General features: G+C 32.7%; 1 long non-coding RNA gene across 1 annotated transcript in view; it reads right to left on the bottom strand.

Moving 5' to 3' along the window:
• The window catches only part of LOC132681929 (uncharacterized), a 292,491-nt gene that overhangs the window by 4,736 nt on the left and 263,279 nt on the right, over positions 1-24,476 (bottom strand). The window lies entirely within an intron of this gene.

Below are 24,476 nucleotides of genomic sequence, written 5' to 3'. Positions count from 1 at the left end.
CATTGAAAACCCTCAGATTTTCTAACTTTATTGCACAAGTATATTCTAAAATCTATTTTATTAAAATTTGTCTAAGACTACAAATTTAGAGTGTTTCAATGTTTTTGTTATCATAAACTCTGCATATACTTATGCCAACTTAAAGAGACTCCTATTAAATAAATTTGTAGAAGTACACACTCCAGGGCAAAGATGCACATATAAAATTTCAACAGATAATGCCAAATTATTCTTCAGTTGTGGCAACAATTCCTTTCCTTTCAAGGTTGTACATAACATGATCTATTTTCCCAAATTTAACTAATGGTTTTAAAAACTCTTAGTTTTTTTTGAATATTGTATCTGAGAAATGGTATTTTGTTTTAATTTTCTTATAATTTTCATATATTTATTGGCTTTTTATGCTTTAGCTTTTGAGTTGTCATTTTTATTTTGGACCATTTTCTCTACTGTTTTTTTAAAAAAACATTTAAAACATAGGTAGTAATCCTTTTCCTATTATGTATATTCCAATTATTTTCTTCCAGTTGTTATATAAAAAACATTTCATTAATCCTTTCTTTAGCTATTGTTTAACTTACTTTAAGTTACTCTTTTATTGTAGTGACTGTAGGCTATTTAATAGAAATTCTATTTGGTACTTTATCAAATCTAGCTTCAATTTACAATATTGTGAATCCTTGCAATTTAGGGTCTATTAGTTTTTAGCTATGATATTTTGTAACTTCAAAATACATTTTTTATTTTTATAAAATATAAATAAATATAAATACAAAATAAAATTTTATATATATTTTCATTTTTTATCTCTCTGAATGCATTTAAGCCTAAATGAATTAAGTCTCTTTTAGATTGCTCTATTATCTTTAGTTCCTGGGGTGTGAATTTGCCAACTCATTGATGAATGATCCCAGTTGTGACCAAATGCTCATAATTACTAATAACTGACTCAATGACTTGGCTTGACTAAACTTTAGTAAATCTTCACAAGTTTCTTTCCCATTCTCCCTGATTTTTGGCTTGACTCCAAGCTTCAACAATCAATATAGTGCAGAACATTCCCCTTAAAAACTCATTCTCGGAATTGGCCGACCATAGAGAGTATGTTTTCTGTTAAACAGCTCAATTGATACTGTATGTTCACTGCCATCTGCTTGACCCATTTCCCTACAAAGTCCCTGCTAACCCCAATTATTCTTCCCTATAAAAGAAAAGCTTTTTTCTCTTTGATTTTGAGACACTCACACATGCTGAGGTCAGACTGTTCTCTTTATTAAATAATCTTTTCAAATAAAGTCTCTCCTTACCTAAGTGTAGATTTGGTTTTTAACTGACCACTGGCAATAAGTTTCTATGTATCCTTTGTTACTGCAGCATGTGAAATCATTAACAAGGTTCTTTATTCACAGATATGATGGCTTTGCTCAGCTTCCAGCTTTCTAAGGTTTTATCAGTTTTGTTATAACCATGCATGTGTCTGATCTCCATATTAATTTTAAAATCCAAGCCACTAAACATATATTGAGTCAAAATATGCTGAAACACTAATGCAACTTTAATTCCAGCTTACCACTGTGGCTTTGAATTCTCTTTTTTGTTAGCACTTGGATATCCCCTTTTCTTGTTTTTAAGCTTATCTATATATTAAAATTACTTTTGTACTCAACATTTCTCTATGCTGGGGCATCATAAAATTTCATAAAGGGAGTAAAATATCATAGCATATCAGTTAAATTCACCATAACAAATTGAATTATTCTTTTGAAAGTGTGTAAAATAGTATACTAAATAACATTATGTGGCTGTTAGAATATACAATTGAGCACTATGCATTGGAATAGCAAAAAATATAATCCATAGTATTGTATTATTAAGTGAAAAAAGTAAGTTAAAGAGTAGTATTTATAACATAATTCCTTTTTGTTAAAATATCTTTTGATAGTATTTGGATAGACATATATCTTGGGTGAATACATATGAAACTATTAAGAATGGTTAGCTTCAGGAGGTAGGATTAGAATAGGATTAAGAGCTTTTTTTCCTCAGAATGCCTTGACTGATGTTCTTTTAGATGGCTAAATTTTCTTTTCCTTATTTCTTTTCTCTTACATGTAATATATCAGTGAGCAATTGTGTAAGTACTTGTAAAAGATGAATTCATAGGCAGTACTGCCTAGATCATAAATTGTACAAGTATTTTGGTAAACTTTACTTTCAACGTGCACTCTCTAGAGGATTTTTTAAATATTGTTTTGTTGGACTGTATTTAAAACATGCAGATATTTTATGATTACTAATGAATATTTAAGGTACAACCTACTACCTAGCTACTATAGTCAATAACATTGTATTATACACTTTAAAATTGCTAAGAGACCAGATTTTAAATGTTCTTACCATAAAAAAGAATTTATAATTATGTGACCTGATAGAGGTGTTACCTAATGCTACAGTAGGAATCATATTGCACTATATAAATGTATCAAATCATCACCTTGTCCATTTTAAAGTTACACAATGATATATGCCAATCATATCTCAACAAAAATTTAATTTAAAAATGAATAGTAAATTCTCTTGATTTTATTTTTGTGCAAGAAAGTTACATGATTAAACACCTTTAGAGAGATCATACGACTCTGGTCCCCACAGCAAGGAGGGACTAAGAGCAAGTTGCCTTGAGGTAGGAGAGACATGTTTTGTTTTGCTTCTTAATTTTATGTTCTGTTTAATTCTTACTTAAGCAGAAAGAGGCTTTTTTATACTTAAATTTAGTTGCCTTCACTTGTAAAACATTCCTTGCCCTCACAACACTCCCCAAAGGAATAAGAAATAGTCTACAAAAATGTGTAACTCCTCAGGTCTTGTGAATGAGCAGTGAAACTTCGGTGGTCAAATCACATCAAGCAGTGTGAGTGGTTCCAAAGAGCAGATGCACGCAGACCCAGGGAGCATAGCCAGCTATCTTTCACATAATTTAAACAACAACAAAAAAGTGTTTACCAATAACACTCAGAGGTGATCATGCACATTCACACCGTATTATAATTATTAAATGGAGATTCTTACACAGCTTACTGCCTCAAAACATACTTCATTTTCTTCTCACCACCTGGAGGAGTCTATAAAATGTCATAAACCAGGCAATATTTGAATTGATGTTTCAGGGATACATCAAACTTTCCCAGAAAAACTGGAAGTACTTCCAAGAAAGGAAAGCAACCTGTGCTGGAAGTACTTCCAAGAAAGGAAAGCAACCTGTGCTGATGCAAGAATGTATGAGGTGATATGGAGTGTTTAAGAACACATAAAATGCACAAAACTCCCTGAAGAGAGGGAGATAGGATTAGATTGGAATTTCAAGATATGCAGATGATAAGCAAATACGGGTCAAAAGGCAATCAACCAGTTTTGACATGCTAGGAATTTCTGTACCTCATTCTGAAAGGTACTAGTACCAAAAAGATTAATGTGTACAAAAAGTTTAGTGGACATTTTCAAAGATTCTAATCCATTGGTATAAGATAAAAACTAAAAATCTTTTTGAGCAACTTTTGTCAATTGAAAAATATATTTGATTTATATAAATATAAATATTAAGCAACTTTTGTAAATTGAAAAATACATTTGATACATATGAATATAATACGATAAATGGTTTGACATGAGTATTCATATAATAAAACTAAGCTTTAGTTAAAGGACCTTTGTAATTTTTACATTTTAAAGCCTAAATTAAAATAGTGAATTAGAAGTACATATTACCAGAACCATTTAGGAAACAGAAAACTAAAAATTGATACAACCATTTTCCAACATTCGCAGTGCTTTATAAAAGCCACGATGTGAACAGAAATCAAGGTTACTGTGCTAAAGTAATTTAAAACACTTTCATGCCTCATATTACTATCTCTAGTTCAATTTAATGAAGATCTGTATTTGGAGAACAGAGATAATAATTCTGGTGCTACTTCAATAGAGCAATATAAAGTTTCTCAAATTTTACAAATATGTGATCCACAAGCTTTTTATTTGCAAATCAGAAGGTGTTTTAGTGATATTGTGCCAGGACATCATTCTGAATGACATTGAGCAATGACTTGCCTTTTCCCAGTGTGAGTTTCTTTACTTCTAAGCAATAGAAAGAAACTGAAAGACATAATCTTTAATATCTTTTACAATAATAATAATTTGGTTCTACCAAATATCCAATAGGAATACCTGTGTATATGTAATCACATAGCCAGGTGACTATGGCATAGAGGGAATGGAAAATGCAGAAGACTGAATAGGAACATGTGATCCAGGGGCGCCTGGGTGGCTTACTCGGTTAGGCCTTCAACTTCAGCTCAGGTCATGATTTCATGGTTCAGGAGTTCAAGCCCCACATTGAGCTCTGTGCTGACAGCTCAGAGCCTGGAGCCTGCTTCAGATTCTCTCTCTCTCTCTCTCTCTCTCTCTCTCTCTCTCTCTGCCCCTCCCCTACTTGTGTGTGCCCTCTGTCTCTGTCTCTGTCTCTCTCTCTCTCTCTCTCTCTCTCTCTCTTTCTCTCTCTCTGAAATAATAAGTGAATAAATTTAAAGAAAAAGAATATGTGATCGAGAGAGGAAGTAATGTGCATTGACTTAGATATACTAGAGACACAAAAAGCATTTATAAAATTATGTACATATTGGAAACATGCTGAACCTAGCATTTGCAGATACACACCCAACCTTATTTTATTATATACTACCAAGTTAAATATAAATCCTAGAAAATGTTAGAAAAAAAGATGGTAATGCAAAGCAGAAATAGAAAACCCATGAATTCATTGGAAGAGAGGATAGAAAGCTATATGACCTACTTGCTAGACATGGGCTTAATAAAGTATCTGTAAGGGAGGAGGTATGACCTTGGGCCTCAATAAGATCAGAAACTAGAACCAAAATCAGTGCTACAGAACATAATCCAATTCATGACATAATAATTCATAAAAATTATGTTAGAAAAAAACTGCATATGGACCTACGAAAGTACCAGAAGTCCATAGCAGCATTCACTGCTCTAGAGGGAATTCAGAGACTCCAAGAGTAAAACAAACAAACAAACAAACAAACCCAAAACAACAACAACAACAACAACAAAAAAACACCTGAATATTTTGAAGATGATTGCATTATCTAAAATTATAAAAGACACAGACACCAATCATCCATGGGGGGTACACCAGAATTTACAAAATTGAACCATTCACAAAATAATCATTTATGATGTTAAAACAATTTGAAAAAGTCTGTAAAAACATTTGCACCAAGTGTATAAACAGATAAATAGAAAATCATATCATAATTAAAGCAAAGGAAAAATGTTAAGGGGCAAAACTGTTAAAAGGTATAAATAGATCATCTATAAATTTTAATATAATATTTGAAATAAAAGAAATCAGTGGAGAACTTAATCAAACTTCAGATCAGAGGTGAAGAGATTTCAAAAGTAGTGGAAGGTAGATCTAAGTCAATTGGCTAAAGCAAAGCACAGAAAGATGGACAAAGGACTCTGTAGTATTTAATTAAGGGCAGTCACACTACAGCTCTTACATTAAAAGGCCAATTTTATAATAAATTAGAGAAAATACACTAATCTTTCTATATGGGCTCATCACATGAACAGGTCCAGGGACACATGTCACATTATAGCAAACATAAACAGTGCCAGAGTCGTGCACTGCATAACCTGCATGGTCTTATACAGAGAACTCCTCTTCCATTTATTTCCTCCCTCATATATTATTCCTAAACATATATCTCTTAGTTGTAACCCACAGAATATAATATTTGCATAACCACTGTTATCAAATAAAATTAGGAAAAGATTTCTACAATCCAGCTCCTACAAAATGCCTGCTTAAGAATTTTATCTTAGAACTTTTTATAGGAATTGTTAGGCATTCTTATAGATGTTTTAATTCCCACTAAACTTATTTCAGTAAATTACAAATTGACATTAAGCCTTCTATTTCACTGATATTCAAGAAGTATTCACTTAAGAATGATTTGTATGTCTTCAGCCAATACTTTCAGTCTACTGCATTGTATTTGTTATCATAGTTTATTCTTTATAAAAGGATTCAGTGAATGAAGCCCTCTTCCTCTCTGTATGTATTTCCAGGAGATAATAATGCTCCTCATCCCCACCCCCAAATATATATAAGCTTTCTTTGTCAGACAGTAAATTGTCTGGAATTGGGAAAATTAGTTACCTCTGTGTCACTCCAGCTATCCTTTGAATCCATTATTCTTTATTGAGAAAGCTCATTTCCCTGCATATTTTAATGCAATTCCAGAAATTACAACAATAGCACTCTACATTCATTATGATAGAATGATGATCTCTTCTGCTTTCTACCCCAGTGCCATTCAGTGAATTTAAACCTTTAAAAAAAACATGTATTCAGTGTGATAGGAAAGCACTTCGGTAGGAATGTTACCAATGTCTAGGAGACATCCCAATAAATAAACCTTTCTTTATTCTCCAGATGTGGTTTTTATTCAGCATTACTATTCACAGTAAACAACAGACTGGTGAAATAGGCAGTACAGGTTTAATGATGAATTAAACTGCATTGCATTGACATTCTCTAAGCCAGTAAGCTCTATATAATTGATTTTCTTTCAGATGTCGATGTGAAACAGCAGTTTGAAAGTGACATCCCCAAATAAATTCTGATTGTTGACCCTTGCCGTAACTGTCTTTCTGTATCTCATTAGCTGAGGCATTAAACCTGTAAGTTTCTTCACCTGTATTACATGGTAAGAATAATGATTTTCAACCAGAGGATAGTGAGGGCAACTGTTGACTATACAGCTTTTAAGACTTTAGAGAATATTGATTCCTAGTATTTTTAATGCAGATAAAATCTATGCCAATTTGTTGATCATTATGAATATATTTTATCTCAGCATATACATATACAAATTGTATTGTAAATTATATACATTATTGAGGTTAATTTCTAAAATGTTGATGTTTAGCTGACTTTAAATGTCAGAAAATACTTTCAGATTGATAAACAGACAACATATTATAGTACTTGAAACGAAATGCAATTTTCTTTCACCCTTAGGGTTTGCGTTTACCCTGTAGTTTCTATCTTTACCAGAAACATAGTGGATTGCATTGAAAACATGTTTTGAAATAAGCAGTATTTATATTTTATTGAATATTGGGGTTTTAACAAGTCATAGCATGTTTGTACTACTCATGGCACTATTATTTTAATGGTATGTATGATACTGAAGCTCCAGTGGCGTTTTTCTGGGATGAACATGTAAATCGGAACAATTAGCAAGTCCAAACACCCTAGAGAGATTGGGCCAGGAGATTGAAATAAGAAAGGAAAAGGGAACATCAAGCTGCAACTCGGAGTCTCATTTGGTGGCTTCTCCTTAAAGAAGAGAAGATCAGAGGAAGCTGGTTATTTCTTTTAGTTCTAGGGTGTGTATGGCGTGAACTATTAAGGCAGAAAGGATATCTATTGGGTAAAGGGAAATATGCCACTCGTTGTCTTCAGGCTCCTTCATTGGCCATTTTTATTACTAGGCTAGACCTGAAGGCACCAGGGCATATGGTCTGGGTGTGGTGCATGAAAAATTTTCGAGAAAGAGAAAGTAGGAGATAGTAGCTCCTCTAAGAGATGATCCAGGAGTGAATACGGTGAAAAGAAGTGGAGGCGGTGGGATGAGAAGCCCCAGTATGCTGGCCCTTTCGTTAGTGCCTATCTGGGATCACTCTGTTGATGGCCTCTTGCTTCTGAAACCCAGTATGCCTCTGACCACATGGGGTGCAGGGGAAGCTATAGGTAGAGAAAGTGAAGACCCACAATTGTCTCCAAAAAATATAAACACAAATTCAGATCAATAAAGGCAAAAACCTGAGCCAAGCTCTGACTAGACATGAATTCTGATCGGAGGGGATAACTGAATATTATTTTCAGAGAAAGAATTTGGAAGTTTATTTCTCATTTCCAAACTCTGCTTTCAGATCTCTTTGGTATGGTTGTAATTAGAAACTCCCAGGAATAACTCCAGTGTTTTGTCACCAGGTACAAGGTGATTTTTGGAAGCATACATCAATCAAATGGGATTTCTCTAAATACTTCATCAATAGGTAGACCAATCCAGTTAAAGTGAAAAAAACAAAACAAAACAATTTGTTTTGTAGAACTCAATACTTAGTCCAACCAGCAAGCTAGTAATGTGGCTGTAGATGAGACCAGAGCCATTTTCCAGGATTACTTTATACCTTGGTGATGCCTACTTATGTTTATTTTTGTAAACACCAAGCATTGTTTATGGTACCGTGGAAATTTCATTTATTATGAACAAACACAGTATTTGGAAATTGTGAACTAAGTCTTCTCCCAAAATGGTAGTTATTAATTGTAGTCGAAGAAATGAATGCTAAACCGTATCAGCTTAAAATAGCCATAAAATATGAAGAATTTTAAGGGTGCCTGGTTGGCTCAGCCCTCTTTATTTTGGCTCTCATGGTTCTTGGGATTGAGCCCCCACACGGGGCTCTGCACTGACAGCGCAAGGCCTACTTGGGATTCTCTCTTGCTTTCCCTCTCTTCCTGCCCCTCCCCCATTCATGCTTTCTCTCATTCTCTCTCTCTCTCAGAAATAAATAAATACAATTTAAAAAAATAAATAAATATATATATGAAAAATTTTAGACTTGTTTGTTAACGTATAAGGTTGAAATAAAAATAAATTAGTACCTTCTACTTATTGGTTATAAAAGGAAAAAAGAGAGAAAGGAGAAAGGAGGGAAGGAGGAAAGAATAATCCATTTGCATCTTGTTTTTACCTAAGCCATTCTATCTTTATTTATCTTTAAAGACAAAGATGAAAATTTAAATCCATCAGTAGAGATTGGAGATAGACTTTTAAAAAAAAATTAATGTTTATTTATTTTTGAGAGAAAGAGAGAGAGAGAGAGAGACAGAGAGAGAGCAGGGGAAGGACAGAGAGAGAGAGGGAGACACAGAATCCCAAGCAGCCTCCAGGCTCTGTGCTTATAGCACAGAGCCTGACATGGGGCTCGAAGTCACGAACTGCAAGATCATGACCTGAGCCGAAGTTGCCACCCAGGAGCTCCTAGATTGGAGCAAGACTTCTTAACATAGTTATCATTCATAAATTTTAATAAAATTTTAGAATATAGAATACAGATGTCTTTTTTTTCTAGATTAAAGAGGTAGTAGTAAACCTTTATGTAACAAAACATAGTTATGATTAAGTTATTGCCATTAACATCCCCAACCAAATGATGGTTTGCCTCAGACCATGGACAGGATGGCTGTGTTGACATGTTAAATATACCTGTGGTTCAGCAAAAAAATAAAATGCATTAGAAACTAAGTTATGTAGCATGATCCATTAGCCTTATACATGACTAGATATGTAACTTTGGTACAAGAAAATATGATCCTGGAACCTAGAAGTTACATCCAGATGGGGTGGCATAAAAGGAATAAATGGATCACCTTTTTGACAAAAATGTAGATCTTGAACACTGAGTTTCAGCAGCAACACTGTTCCTCTCTACTTACGGACACCATAAAATGTGATAAAAATCTGCACACCACATTTCTAAACTCCTATAACTGCCATGATTTTAGGCTCCTCTAAATGTCTTTAGGCTGCTGAAGCTACCAAATTTCAGATGTGTTTTTATGAGAAACAAATAAGACTCTAGAGAATGTGTGAAACCAACAGTATTTCTCAGAAGAGCTCCTCTAATTTATAATATATAAAGGACTGAACTAACAATACACACTAACTACATTCATTTTTGCCAAACTATTCACCATGGGGCATAAGCAATTATTTTCTTAAATTAAGATCAAGTTAAGATGCTCATTTAATAAAAAAAATAGTTTATATTCTCATGATGTATCAGGAAAATTAAAACATGTGAAAGGTAAGTATAAATACCCTGCCTTTAGAGTTAAGTTACCTTGCATTTTCATTTAGACTGCACTCTAGATAACACAATTACAAGTTGAACTAAATTTCAAATCTATGCCTTACAAATTCCAGAAGTCATGCTTTCCCAAGGATATGATGGCAGTCCCTTAGTGCTATTTCCTTCCTAAGATCTATTTTCTAGGTAAGAATACATTTTTTCCACTATCACAGTAGGAATGTGATTCTGGAAGAATGCAAAAATAAACTGTTATTATTGCTTTATTTAGCAAATTTCACCTGGCAACGTATTGAATGATGGTGGACAGGGAGCCATTTTTATATTTATTTGTTTAATTATGCCCCCTTGATGCACCTAACTGTTTATTTTGATTCATTCAACAAATATGTATTTAGTACCCATTATTTGCCACAGATTATTCTAGACACTTGGAATAAGGCAATGACTAATAGAAAAACTAATTACAATCTTCTAAGTTCTCATAGAATATACGTTCTAGCTAGTTCCATAGTTCCAGCTGTGCCTGCACTGAATATTTGTGCTGTTATGACAGGCTTCATTGGCTTGCACAATACTGTGCTCCAATTTGTGTATCTTTGACAGGGGTTGAATTTTTTCATTAGCAATTTTTTTCATTCCTGACCCTGAGGGAAGACTTCAGTGGGACACAGTAGGCAATCAACTGCCTACCTGCAGTTTAATTTTTTTTAAATATTTTTATATTTATTTTTGAGAGAGAGAGAGACACACACACACACAGAGTATGAGCAGGGGAGGGGCAGAAAGAGAGGGTGACACAGAATCCAAAGCGGGCTCCAGGCTCTGAGCTGTCAGCACACAGCCTGATGCGGGGCTCAAACTCATGAACAATGAGATCATGACCCAGGCCTAACTCAGATGCTCAATCAACTGAGCCACACAGGTGCCCCTGGCTGCCTGCCTGTAGTTTAAATGGGAGGATTTATATCTGCTTTCTAATTATGCTAATCACACTTGATATCCTGAAATTTGTGGACATCCAATAAATGGTAGAGCTTTTATGTATAAATATCATGAACAACTGTATACAATTAAATCAGGAAGCCAAAATGCATGACCTTCAGGAAATATATAGTGGGTCTTCACATTAAGTGTGATTTTAAAAAATACACTTTGTAGATTCCTGAATATGTTAGGTAGAAAGAGAAGGCATAATAAATTGCACATGGATACTGTGAAGAAATCCCATTGGAAAAAGGACGCTTTATAATTAAAATCTTAATTTCCACTTGACCAACTCAAGTTACCAAAATTATATTGTTATTATATAACTTTAAGAAATGGGCCATATTTGAGTTACATCATTACTAAATACAAGAGATTGAATTAAATATTTTAGCTGCTAAAGTAAGCCAATGACATACATATTGTTATATATTAAAATATATTTTAATGAAATTCTTGATTATTTCATTACTTTATTGTTTTTCTTCTATGTTTATACTTCTAAAAATCTACAATTATGAATTATTTACATTCAATTTATCTAAATTTTGCCTTTATCCTACTAGCCCATTCTGAGTTTATAGAAGTAGTTATTTGAGAAGCCATATATGTAAATAATTCACACTCTCTTATATTAGAGAGGAACAATGTGATGTTAAACACCTTTTATTGAAACTTGCTGGGGGGAGAAACATAAGGGAGAATAAATTAAAATATAATTTTTACATGGCCCAAAATTTATCAGTCAACCATCAGGATAGGACTTAAAACAGATGGTCTTATCATGAAATATTCCAGTGTTTCCTTCTCTTACAAAGTTCCCCAACGAAGTAATAAGTTCCAAAAAGCTCTTCAAACAAGAGACCCTATTTCCTGTCTTGGCTTACTCACCCTCATTCTGACAGCATTTGAAACATACTATGACAACCAAATCATAATTAATTCTGAGTCACTAATTCATTCCAAAGTTACAGAAAACTTATAATCCTCTCTATAGCTGGCTTTTTAAGGTGTTTCTTTTTTTATATATAATTTGTTAATGTTTATTTATTATTGACAGAGAGAAACAGAGCATGAGCAGTGGAGGAGCAGAGAGAGAGGGAGACACAGAATCTGAAGCTGAGCTGTCAGTACAGAGTCGAACACGGGGCTCAAACCCAGGAAACCTCAAGATCATGACCTGAGCCGAAGTCGGATGCTTAACCAACTGAGCCACCCAAGCGCCCTGAATTTTATGTTTTTATATGAATTTTAGAATCCATTTGTCACTATCCACAGAAAGCCTGCTGGAATTTAGTATTTCATTGTATATTTAGATCAATTAGATAGGCTTTGACATCATAACATCTTATATCTTCTGAATTATGAACAAGACAGGTCTCTCCATTTATCTAGACCTTCTTTAATTTCTATCATCAAAAGTGTGATATTCAGAGTATCAGTTTATTCTGTGTCAGGTTTTTCTGTGTCTTATAATTTTAATGCTATATAAATGGCATTGCTTTCTTAATTTCAATTTCTTAGTATTTATTTAAAGAATATGAATATATGGATGATGCTTTTGTATCCATCCTGTATCTTAGAAATTATCTAAACTCCTTAGCTTTAGTAGTTTTTTTGTGTGTTTTCCATTAGATTTCTACATTTCTTCCGTTGTCACTGAATCTCTTTTCTTTTTTATTTTTTTAACTTATGCTGCTTAGAGCCTAGTAAGTTGTTATTAAATGTACATTTTTATGTTTTTTATCAGGTAAGATCATGCTTTTCTACTCTTGGTTTGTGGCAGCAGCTATCAAAAAATAATGTTGAGAGGCACCTAGGGGGCTCAGTCGGTTAAGCATTCAACTCTTGATTTTGGCTCAGGACATGATCTCACAGTTTCCTGAGTTTGAGCCCCACATCGGGCTCTGTGCTGACAGTGCAGGGCCTGCTTGGGATCTTCCCTCTTTCTCTGTCCCTCCACTGATCACACCGTCTCTGTCTCTCTCAAAATAATTTAAAAAACTTAAAAAATAATGTTGAATCTCATCCAGTGATTTGCTGTATACTTCCTCTGAGATAATTATATGAGTTTTATTTTTAGTTTTTTAAAAATATGATACATAATTACATTAATTTTTAATACTAAACCAAACTTGTACTCCTGAAATAAACTTTACTGAATCATGATATAATACCATTTAAAAAATTTTTTTTTAATGTTTATTTATTTTTGAGACAGAGAGAGACAGAGCATGCATGGGGGAGGGTCAGAGAGAGAGGGAGACACAGAATCTGAAACAGGCTACAGGCTCTGAGCGGTCAGAACAGACCCCGATGCGGGGCTCGAACTCACGGACCATGAGATCATGATCTGAGCCGAAGTCAGACGCTTAACTGACTGAGCCACCCAGGCGCCTCAATATAATATCATTTTTATAAATTGATGGACTTCATTTGATTTTCTGTTTTTTGTTTTTGTTTTTGTTTTTTGCATCTATGTTCATGAGGGATATTGATCTAAAGATGGACTTTTTTTAAGTTTTTTGTCTGGTTTGGTACCAAGGTAAAGATAGCTTCAAAAAATAAGCTGAAAAATATTCTTTCCTCTCCCTTTTTCTGAAAAAGCTTGTGTAAGATAGGTGTTATTTCTTGCTATTAAGCAAGCATTTTCATAAAATTCTCCAGTAAAGATTTCTGGGCCTGATGTTTCCATTAATGGGAGAATTTAACTACAATTCTACTTCATTAAAAGAGATTGTGCTATGTAAGTTGCTTTTTTTTTTTTTCCTTTAGTGAGCTGTGATAGATTTTTATGTCGAGGAATTTGTCCATCTCATCTAATTTGTCATGTTTTTGTATGCCATTTTTATAACATTTCTTCATTACTCTTTAGCTTCTGTATAATAACAGATTGGTAATTTGTATGTTTTATCTTGTTCTCTGGTTCATTCTGGCTAGTCACTGATCAGTTTTACCTGTCTACTCAAGCAAAGTTTTTTCTTTTATTGATTTTCTATGTTATTTTTTGGTTTCCTTTTTCAGTGATATTCTCTCGAATCTTTCCTGGTTTCTTTCTTCTGCTCAATTTCAGTCTTGTTTTTTGTTTGTTTTGTTTTGGTTTTGGTTTGGTTTTTTTGGTCCTTCTCATTTCTCAAAGATAAAAACTGAGTTAATTGAGTTGAGATAATTCTAGTTATCTAAGAATGACTTTAGTGTTATAAATATACTTCTCAGCTCTACTTTAGGGGAATCTCATAGATCTTGATATGTGGTGTTTTCATTTTCACTAGTGCAAAATACTTTCTTTCTAATTTCATTTTTTTGATTTCTTCTTTGACCTATGGGTAATTTAGTTTTCACATATATGTGAATTTCCCAGATATCTTCCTGTTGCTGACTTCTAACTTAATATTATTACAGTCACAGAACATGCTTTATATGACTTGACTCTGTTCAAATGTAATAAGATTTGTTTATGGAGCAGAAAATACTCTTGGTGTTGAAAAGTCTTCTTTTTAGAAGGTCAATTAGGTCAAGTGGTTCTGAGTGTTGTTCAAACTTTCCATATACTTACTAATTTTCAATTTCCGTTATCAATTCCCACTCTATTACTGGGTGCTAAATTCTCTTGATCAATGAACACTTTTATTATTATTATTATTATTATTATTATTATTTAGTCATAAAACTATCTTCTTTGTCCCTGGTAATACTCTTTGCTCTGGAATTTATTCCAGATGATATTAATAGAGACACCCTAGATTTCTTTGGACTCGTATTGGCATGGTATACTTTTTTATATCCTTTAATTATTAATATTTTTGTGTCTTCATATTTAAAGTTATTTCTTATAAGCAGCATGTTAGTAGGTGTTGTATTTATATCCCATCTGACAATACATTTCTTCCAATCAGGGTGTTTAGAATATTTTTAATTTAATGTGAATATTGATATGTTTTGCTTTAAAGTCTATCACCTTGCTAGTTTTTTATTTAGTCCATCTGTTCCTTTTTTTCTTTCTCCCTTTTTTTTTCTTTTGCTTCTGTCTTAATGGGATATTACTATTCCATTTCATCTCTACTGTTGGCTTGTTATTTAAAATTAATTTTTATATCTTTACTTCATTTCCCTGAGCTTTGAAAAATAATACTTTTATTTATTACACTCTACCTAAAAATGGTATTATACCATTTTACATGCAGTAGAAAATACCAATTATTTATAAAAATCCATCTTGGAATTATTGTTTATGTAAAGCCTAGTTTTTCTAGTTGTCATTCCAAAAAGTTAAGGAAAGGGAAATATTACCTGGGATATATTGTTATGCTTAAAATTTTCACCAACAGCAAAGGCTTAAAACTCTAACATTCAGTTTTTTCAAAAACTACTTACAGGTTATTTGTCAAGGCAGCAACAGTTTCCATGGGAATGGAATCAAGTACCCTCAGCTAGAGGTTTCAGGAGTCTGTTAAATTTCAGTGACTGAAACTTAGCACTCCTCTAATAACATAATCTAATTACTAAGTGCTAAATTCAGCCACAATTTCTCAAACATACTTCTAGAGTGGCTGTCATGATTCTCTAAATAGTGGCTAACTGGGAATGAATAATTATAGGGTGGTTTATAAAATTGTTCCACTGAAAATTGTGCATCTTTAACCCTGCACAAAACTGCCATGTTATGGAATTCACAACTCAGTTGTATGTTTACATAAAATAGTCTAAAAATAGTATCACTCTTCAGTAATGAAGATGAAGCAATTGAATTCTCAGTGGGAGCTTAGACATATAAATTTTGTTATTTGTCATCACAATATTGGTTTTTAGATTTAGGAACCAAATACTTTTATTTACCAAAATGTATACTTAATATCTTCTGATGTGATCAAATTATCATAGAGTAGGAAGTTTAGTATCTACTTCCACTTGGCACTGTATTAATATCTGGGGCATAATGTTTCCCCCCAAATATTTTATTTACCAATATGAACTGATTTTAGTCTATATTTTAAATTCTTTTTCGTGGAAAAATATTTTGAAAAAAATTTATATGCTCTAACATAGTACACTTTATTCCAGATGGGCAAAGTAAAGAAAGAATGCATCGACTGGCCATGTTTCAGTCACAAGAATCTACATCAAGGGATTTGGATGAATTATCTAGTTATTTGATAGTGTTTTTCTTTCATTTTGGTTGAAAACATTTTTAGGGCAATAAATAAACATAATTTTCAACAGGCTTCTTTAGAGAGAGCCAACAGGTGTACATTAATTTCCCCCTCTCCATTTTGATAGTGGATGCCCTGTATTTATCTAATGTTCATGGCTCAGTTATAGTTCATCCAGGACTCAGTTCTGACCACCAATGATTAGAAAATAAAATGAAGAAACTGATGTATATTCAGTGAGTGAGAAGATTTAAACAAATCTAAAAGAAAGGTTAATTATAAAATGATAAAATAAATAGATTAGTACTGAAATGACCCAGCATTAGGAAAAAACTATATCCAAGTCAAATGCCATTTCCTTGGTAAAGTCATCTTGAACTTCACCAGAAGTACTGGGTTATTCAAGAGTTCCTTCATAACATCTATTTGATCATGTTTACCACTTTATAAGACATATAAGAAGCTGTCTTTTGGGTTTAATACTATTTACTTATCCAGTTATGTACCTGTTATATAAAAATTACATGTATTCTAATATTTAATATGCACAAAAAATTAAGAAAGCTAACTTATTCCTTCTACCCCTCTCTTCCTGTCACCCAGATTCATTATCCTGGAGCAATTATATTGTTAATTGTTAACAATTGTTGTTGTGCAATAGTCAAATAAAATACATCCTTATAAGAAATTATTGAACCATTGCAATATGTTGTACTAAAAAAAAACTGTTTGCAGCATTATTTATAATCCTACTTGCCCTTCCAAAAAGGTATTATGCCCATCAAGAAGTGAATGAAGCCTACTTTCCTTATGTTTGCAAATGTCTGTAACTTTGTGAGTGCTTCAAAAAAATAGAATTTGATTGAAGTAACAATGTAGTTTATGTAACTAGGACATAAAATGGGATGAAGCTTTAGTCTGGCTCTTTTAGCACACTTGCTTATGGAATGCAGTCACCATGTTGTAACAAATTTCTGAAACATAGAGAACCACATGTAGATATTCCAGCTAAGATCCCCATTTATCACTCATAGCCCTTATCAGCCTAAAACCACTATCAATCGCCAAAATGTGAGAAAACCTGTAGATAATTTTGGCCCTAGGCTTTGAGCTGCCCCAGCTGAATCCAAGTTGAGTAGAGATAGGATACAATGAGTACTGCTAAAATTAAAGACTCTTGAGCAAGATAAATGCCATCATTAAATTAGATCACTAAGTTTCAGAGTAAGTTTTGACAGTTATGGTAATCAGAATAGTCATGATGAAATAACTGGTATTGGATTGTGTCTTTCTGCAATAAAAATTGTAAAACTAGACAATATTGAGAACAGGAACAACATAAGGGTATCCCCTTTAACTATTTTTATTTCACATGGTATTGGAATTCATAACCAGTATAATAAGGCAATAAAATGAAATAAAAATCAACATATGCTTATTTACAATTAATGACTGTCTACAAAGAGAATCCTATGGAATCTCCAGAAAAGTTAGTAAAATAATCAAGTTTGTAAAAAAGAATAATTTTCAAGAGCAGCAAGAATCATAAAATACCTGAAGATGAACACAGTGATTGGATGTGCAGTACTTATTCAGTGATAAATACAAAATATTACTGAAAAAAATTAAAAGCTTAAATAAACTTTATTTATAACAGGATCATGGATTTGAAAGCTCAATATATGTAAGATGACGATATGTCCTAAAGTAGTCCATAGATATAAAATAATCCCATCAAAACTCTAGCAAATTTTTTTCAAGAAATTAAAAACTGACTCTAAAATTAACGTTAAAAGGCAAAGATCTATAAGAGGAAAACAATCTTGAAAAGAAAGATCCAATGCAGCGGTCTGTCATTACCTGTTTTTCAAAACTAACTATGAAGGCACTATTAGAGTACCTTTATATTCTGTGGTCTCTACAGAATAAATCCACATCCTAATATCTTTTACTTCATTTGGAAAAAAGGCTCTTTTCAGGGGAGGTTAACTTAGAGATCTTGAGATGAGGAGATCATTTTGTATTACTTGGGTGGGCTTTCAATGCCATCACCATTATCCTAATAAGACTGAAACAGAGGGAGATTAGACAAACCAGAGAGAAGAAGGCAATGTGACCACAGAAGCAGAGATTGGTGTGATTAGGCCACAAGTGAAGGAGTACTGACAGAGACCAGAAGCTAAACGATGCAAAGAATGGATTCTCCCCTAAAGGCTCCACATACAGCATTTCTTTGCTGACACATACATCTTGACTCAGTACAACTGACTTTGGACTTCTTGCCTCCAGAACTGTGAGAGTAACTTTCTGTTGTTTTAAGACCAAATTTATGCTAATTTATTACTAAAGACAAAGGAAAATAATACAAATACGATATTCAAATGCAAGTAAATGCCTCCAAATGGATCAATGGAACACGACAGAGAATACAAAAAATTAGGCCCATATTTATGTGGTCAACTTTTTTCAAAATAAAGGTCAAAGCAAATCAATGGAAAAAGAAAGTTTTTAAAATAAATTGTGCTGAAATAATATACTTTCCACACAGAAAAATATAAACTTCAACTCCTATCTCATACCATACACAAATATTAATATACGATAGATCATAGAACTAAATATGGAAGGCAAATTTAAAAATATTCTAGAAGAATGCAGCATATATATAATGTAAGAAAATAAGAACAACTCTGAAGTACTTAGAAAACATTATGCTGAATGAAATAGATACAAAAGAGTAACTACTTTACGTTGAAAAGAATCAGAGTAGTGTTACCTGTCCAGGAATATGTATTCTGGCATTGACAGTTGTATTTCTTCTTTTCTGATATTTTTGCCTTAATATTTTTAGTTCCTAGTATAATGTTGAACAGAAAAGATGATAATAAACCAATTTTGTTCCCATTTTTAGCATCAATGAATTAAATATTTAACATTGTAATAAGATGTTCACCATACAATTTTTGTAAATATCCATTATCAGGTTGTTTCATTTTTGTGTTATCTTCTCATTAATTTTGTTTTACTTATCATTAATTGATAGATACAGAATTAATTAGGCTATCTCTTCTTCAGTGACTTGGATAACTTATACCTTAAAGGCAATTTTCCCATTTCATCTAATTTTCCAATTTTGTTGGCTTAATAGTCTCATATTTTTAATACCTATTAAGGTCTATAGGATACGTAATTTCTTGCATTATTGATTGGTGTTTTCTCTCTTCAATTAAAAATTATAACATTTTTGTTGAACTTTTCAATGAAGCAAGTTTTAGCTTTGGTACTCTGTTATATTTGCTTTTTGTTCAATTTTCTGTTTTGATCCTCTTTTTCTAACATCCTGTGAGGGACTTTGGTCATTTATTTTAGATCTTCCTTCCTTTCTAATATAGACTTTTAACCCTATAAATTTCCCTATACATGTAACTTTAGCTGCATACCTACACATATACCAGTAAAGGGCCCTTTCACAAGGCAGCAAGAAGAGCTCTCACCAGACACTAAATTTGCTGGCACTTTCATTATATATATATATATATTATATATTAATGTATTGTATATATATATTAATATATATTAATATATGTTATATATTAATATATATGTATATATTTTAATCTGCATTTACTGAACAGTTTCTTTCTACTCTTATTTGTTCTTCATCTGACCTCCTCTCCTGTTGTGTAGGTCTGGAGTGCTTAAAAAAGTAGTGTTCTTCCAGTAATATACTTAGTAATGCAGCATATATACAATGTAAGAAAATAATTTTTCACTTGTATTGGAATTGCATGAAGTAGAATGTATCAGAAATCTCATATTTGTAGGGCATGAGTCTATAGCATTAAAACAAATATTGAGGGGGCGCCTGGGTGGCTCAGTTGGTTAAGCTTCTGACTTTAGCTCAGGTCACGATCTGTTTGTGAGTTTGGGTCCCACATCAGGCTCTGTGCTGACAGGTCAGAGCCTGGAGCCTGCTTCGGATTCTGTGTCTCCTTCTCTCTCTGCCCCTCTCCCACCCACATTCTGTCTGTCTCTCCCTTTCTCTCTTTCTCTCTCTCTCAAAAATAACATTTTTTTAAAAAGTTGAAAAAGAAACAAATATTGAGTAGAGTATGAACTGAATGTTTTATATTCAATACAACGATATTACAGTTTATCATTGTATTATGAACTCATTGGCCATTATCTATTTGTTGTTGGTTTGATATAAAATACTGACACTGACAAAGATAACACACAAAATCAATTATATAAGTAATGCTGTAGAATCAGCCATGATAAACTAGCTAATTAGTAGCATCGGTACAGCCAACATTTAAGACATCACAGCAAATGAAAATCGGAAATGCCTGTATTTTTATAGCCTAAGTGAAAGAATCTTGGTAATGGTTTAAATTTCACAATAATCCTGAATATTTGCATGATGTTTCCAGTATTAAGTTATGAACCTGAATGAACTTTTTTCTAAACTTGCTTCTCTTTCATAATAATAATAATTTAAAATAAATTTCAATTAAATAAGCTAGAGGAGAGAGCAAACTATGATTTCCATAAAATTGTATTATGAAATCACTGTACTATGAAAAAGTCATCATAAAATATGCCAATGATATTTTAGGAAAAAAAGGTATTCTTTAGCTGTGTTGAGCTGTGCATTAATAAAATCATTTAACTATTTTTTTTTTTTTTACTTTGTGAAGTTTGTGGTATTTGTAACTTGTGATTTACTTTCTCATTCCTAGTTCTTATTCTTATGTAAATAAGTATTTGGAATTTACATTCTTTTCCTAAAAGGACTTCACAAATTGCATCAGCTTCAGGTACCTCAAAACCTGGATGGTCCTTTGCCTGTGTTCATACAAAATATCAATACTAACAATTAGCATTTGTTAAGAGCCAGAAAGAATATTATCTTTTCTATTGTTACAGTTGAGTGGACTGAGTCATAACCACATTTACGCAGATAATAATTGAATTGACTTCCAAATACAGTCCGTATCTGTCTAACTCAAAAGTCTGAACTATATTGTCACTATACTCTGCTGCGTCTGATACACATGAATACCTGATTGTTTTCTGTTGTTTAGGTTTCTATTTTTTTCCTCTGTATCATTTCCTCTGCTTCATGGACTCTCTTGCCCTTAGGGCCTTGGTCCTATAACTATTTAATATCTGACTCTGGTTTACTGACCTCAACTTGAGCCATGTCCTCTCCCTGACTGTTAAATCGAATATATCTTTCTCTCATTTATGTGCATGAGAAGAATGATTTCTTTCATACTCATATTAATTGAAACATGCATTTTAGTGCTTTGTCCTGTGTCTTACTTTCTATCATGTTATTCTCTTTCCTGTGTGACTAACATTATTGTACGTTTTTCTAGTGTTACACATTAATCTATATCCATGATATCTGGCTCCTTATATTCCTTATTTTGCCAAATTGGAGGGAACACTTTATGTTATTGATAAGCCTTGTGATTCTATAAATGCATGGAGGCAATTACAAATGTAACATAATAAATGGTTATAAAAAGTGGGAAAAACCATAATCGACAGGTTGATAGTATTAAGAATTTGCAAGTTATTTTAAAAACTGGCAGTAATTTTATTAACATGATATGAAATTTCTTAAAACTGCCAGTAAAGGAAAACTATATGTGAATTGTTAAGATACCACTGAAAAAATCTTGTATCTTATAGGAGACCATTTTCCTTAAGTAAACCTGACTATTATATTATAGACTGTCACAAGTATCTCTCACCAATATTAATTATTAATAGATACTTTTTAATTACTTGCTAAACTATAAATAACTAGCTAATTCTTACAAATTAGAGGAGTTATCACTATCCCCATCTGACAGATTATGAAATTTAAAAAACCTGGCATATTAAATTACTTTGAAAAATTCTGTCTTAAGTGTCAGAATAAACTGTCGAGCATGTGTTTGACTTTAATTACCATGCTCTTAACCACTGTGATGTCCTGCCTTCCAGTTACATTTAAGTGTTCTTTAGAAAACAGAGCTGATTTTAAAGGAAACCAATCAACATAGACAGAGCTCACATACTTCAAATGATACTGCCTAATGTAAATATGAGGGTCTAATCATTCAAGTCTGCTCTTTTGCTTACTTAGGAGGTACAGAAATCAAAATTCACAGGGCATATAAATCACTCAAATCTAACATAAAAAATAAAACAATTCTACTGGAAATCCATGGTATATTGTAGGTAATGAGCAATCTCTCATTAATTTGTAAAATGTGATATGTAACTAAAATAAAAGGAAAAATATGAGCTTTATCAAACTCGATACAAGAACTAATAACAATTTGGAAATAACACAATAACACAATAAATTGTGTGCCATTCAAGGTTTCATGAAGTAAATTTATATTAAAAAAAAAAGTTCTAGTTTCATTTTGGAAATTCTACGGGAACTAGGGTTTTATTGGGTAGATTTGTCTAAAATCTGTTGCAGGAAAATATATGTGGTATATATTTGTGATACACATGAGTATGTGAGTGTTACTTGGTATACTTATCTTTTCCTACCAGAATATATATCCCTTTGGAAACTATTGGGTTTTCTATGTTTTATTAGTCAGTTATGCATTAGCATCTATAAAACTATGCACATTATATTAATTGGATAAACTGTAGAAAAGGAAAATCTTTGCTACTCTGGCTCTACTTAGTTTTTTCAGTTTTATTCATTTACATAAATTTATTAAGGGATGAAAATTATTTTAAATCTTAAATTAATATTAAAAGTATTTTTAAAAACTTTTTAAAAGTTATGTTTTTTTAATTTATGTTAAATAATATTACAGACCACATTCTAAAAATTAGGGGCGCCTGGGTGGCTCGGCAGGTTGAACGTCCGACTTCGGCTCAGGTCATGATCTCATGGTCCGTGAGTTTGAGCCCCGCATCCGGCTCTGTGCTGACAGCTCAGAGCCTGGAGCCTGTTTCAGATTCTGTGTCTTCCTCTCTCTCTGCCCCTCCCCTGTTCATGCTCTCTCTCTGTCTCAAAAATAAATAAATGTTAAAAGAATTTTTTTTTAAATATGGGGAAATTATTAACTTTGTGATAATTCTGATATCAAATTTCCTGCTTATTTCATTCACTAAGTTGAGGATCAAGCCATGGGAGGAAGTAAACCATTTTTCTCCTCTTCGACTTAAATGTCCATCTTTGTTACCTGATTGGTTTGCTTGCCAGAATTAATTGACAAGGATGGCACTGGAAACATTATGCAAATTCCATCTGGTGGCACTCTGTAAGGTGAATTGATAGCTATAATATTGCTTAAGTATGCAATTCCCCAAATAGAAATATGCCATAATTTATTCAGATTTCAGAAGTACAGTAATATTGTACCAAGTATTTTTACATGGAAAAGATTCCACATAAAACCTTTGATTTGCTTCTAAAAGCAGCATTTTTTTTATGGTGGTCCAAAGGCAGTGTTGACCAAAATATTATACTTGAGGTCATAGCATTTCCACATTCATTCTGTAGTGTCCTGAAAACCCTACCTATGTTTATACAAACAAAGAAAACCCCAATTTTCCAATTATGTGAAAGGCACATTCATTCTGCTAAGCATGTTTGCTAGAATATAGTTGTGAAAATTAGTGGCAATAGCCATAATGTCTGATTAATAATCTTTCCATGTATAACTGTGGTGATCTCATTTAAAAGTCCAATTCTCCCAAGTGGTTTTGTATAAATTTGAAAGGTATGCTTTATTGTGTTCTAGAACATGTGTAGAGATAATATTTTAAACCATAATTATAAGATTAAGTACATCAAGTTAAAGTTTTATAATTTTCTTCTAATTGTATATAGGTGTTTTTTTTTTCCTTATCTTTACTCTGAATATTTTCCCTCTGCACCTTTTCTCTTTTAAGGACCTATGGTGGGACTAGGCAAAATTTGAGCAGGATATTAATTTCCTTTCTATTTTTTTCTATTTCTAATTTTTTTTAATGTTCATTCATTTTTGAGAGAGAGAGAGAGAGAAAGAAAGCATGAAAAGGGGAGGGGCAGAGAGAGATGGAGACACGGAATCCAAAGCAGGCTCCAGGCTCTGAGCTGTCAGCACAGAGCCCTATGTGGGCTTTGAACCCATGAACCATGAGATTATGACCTGAGCTGAAGTCGGATGATTAACCGAATGAGCTACCCAGGTGCCCCTATTGTCTAGGATAATCTCTGTAGTGGTTGCATAATAAATATTTGGTGAATTAACTATAAATGAAGGAGTTAAATATTTTTCCATATATAACATGATGTAGGTAGTGATCTATCTGTTTGAGGGACTTAGTAAATTTTACTGGGTAAGGATGACATTTGGG

This window comes from Panthera onca, chromosome A1 (assembly GCF_046562875.1).
Source record: "Panthera onca isolate mPanOnc1 chromosome A1, mPanOnc1 haplotype 2, whole genome shotgun sequence".
Lineage (NCBI taxonomy): Eukaryota > Metazoa > Chordata > Mammalia > Carnivora > Felidae > Panthera > Panthera onca.
Note: the sequence above shows the minus strand (reverse complement) of the source record. Positions and strands in the feature narration are given on the sequence as shown.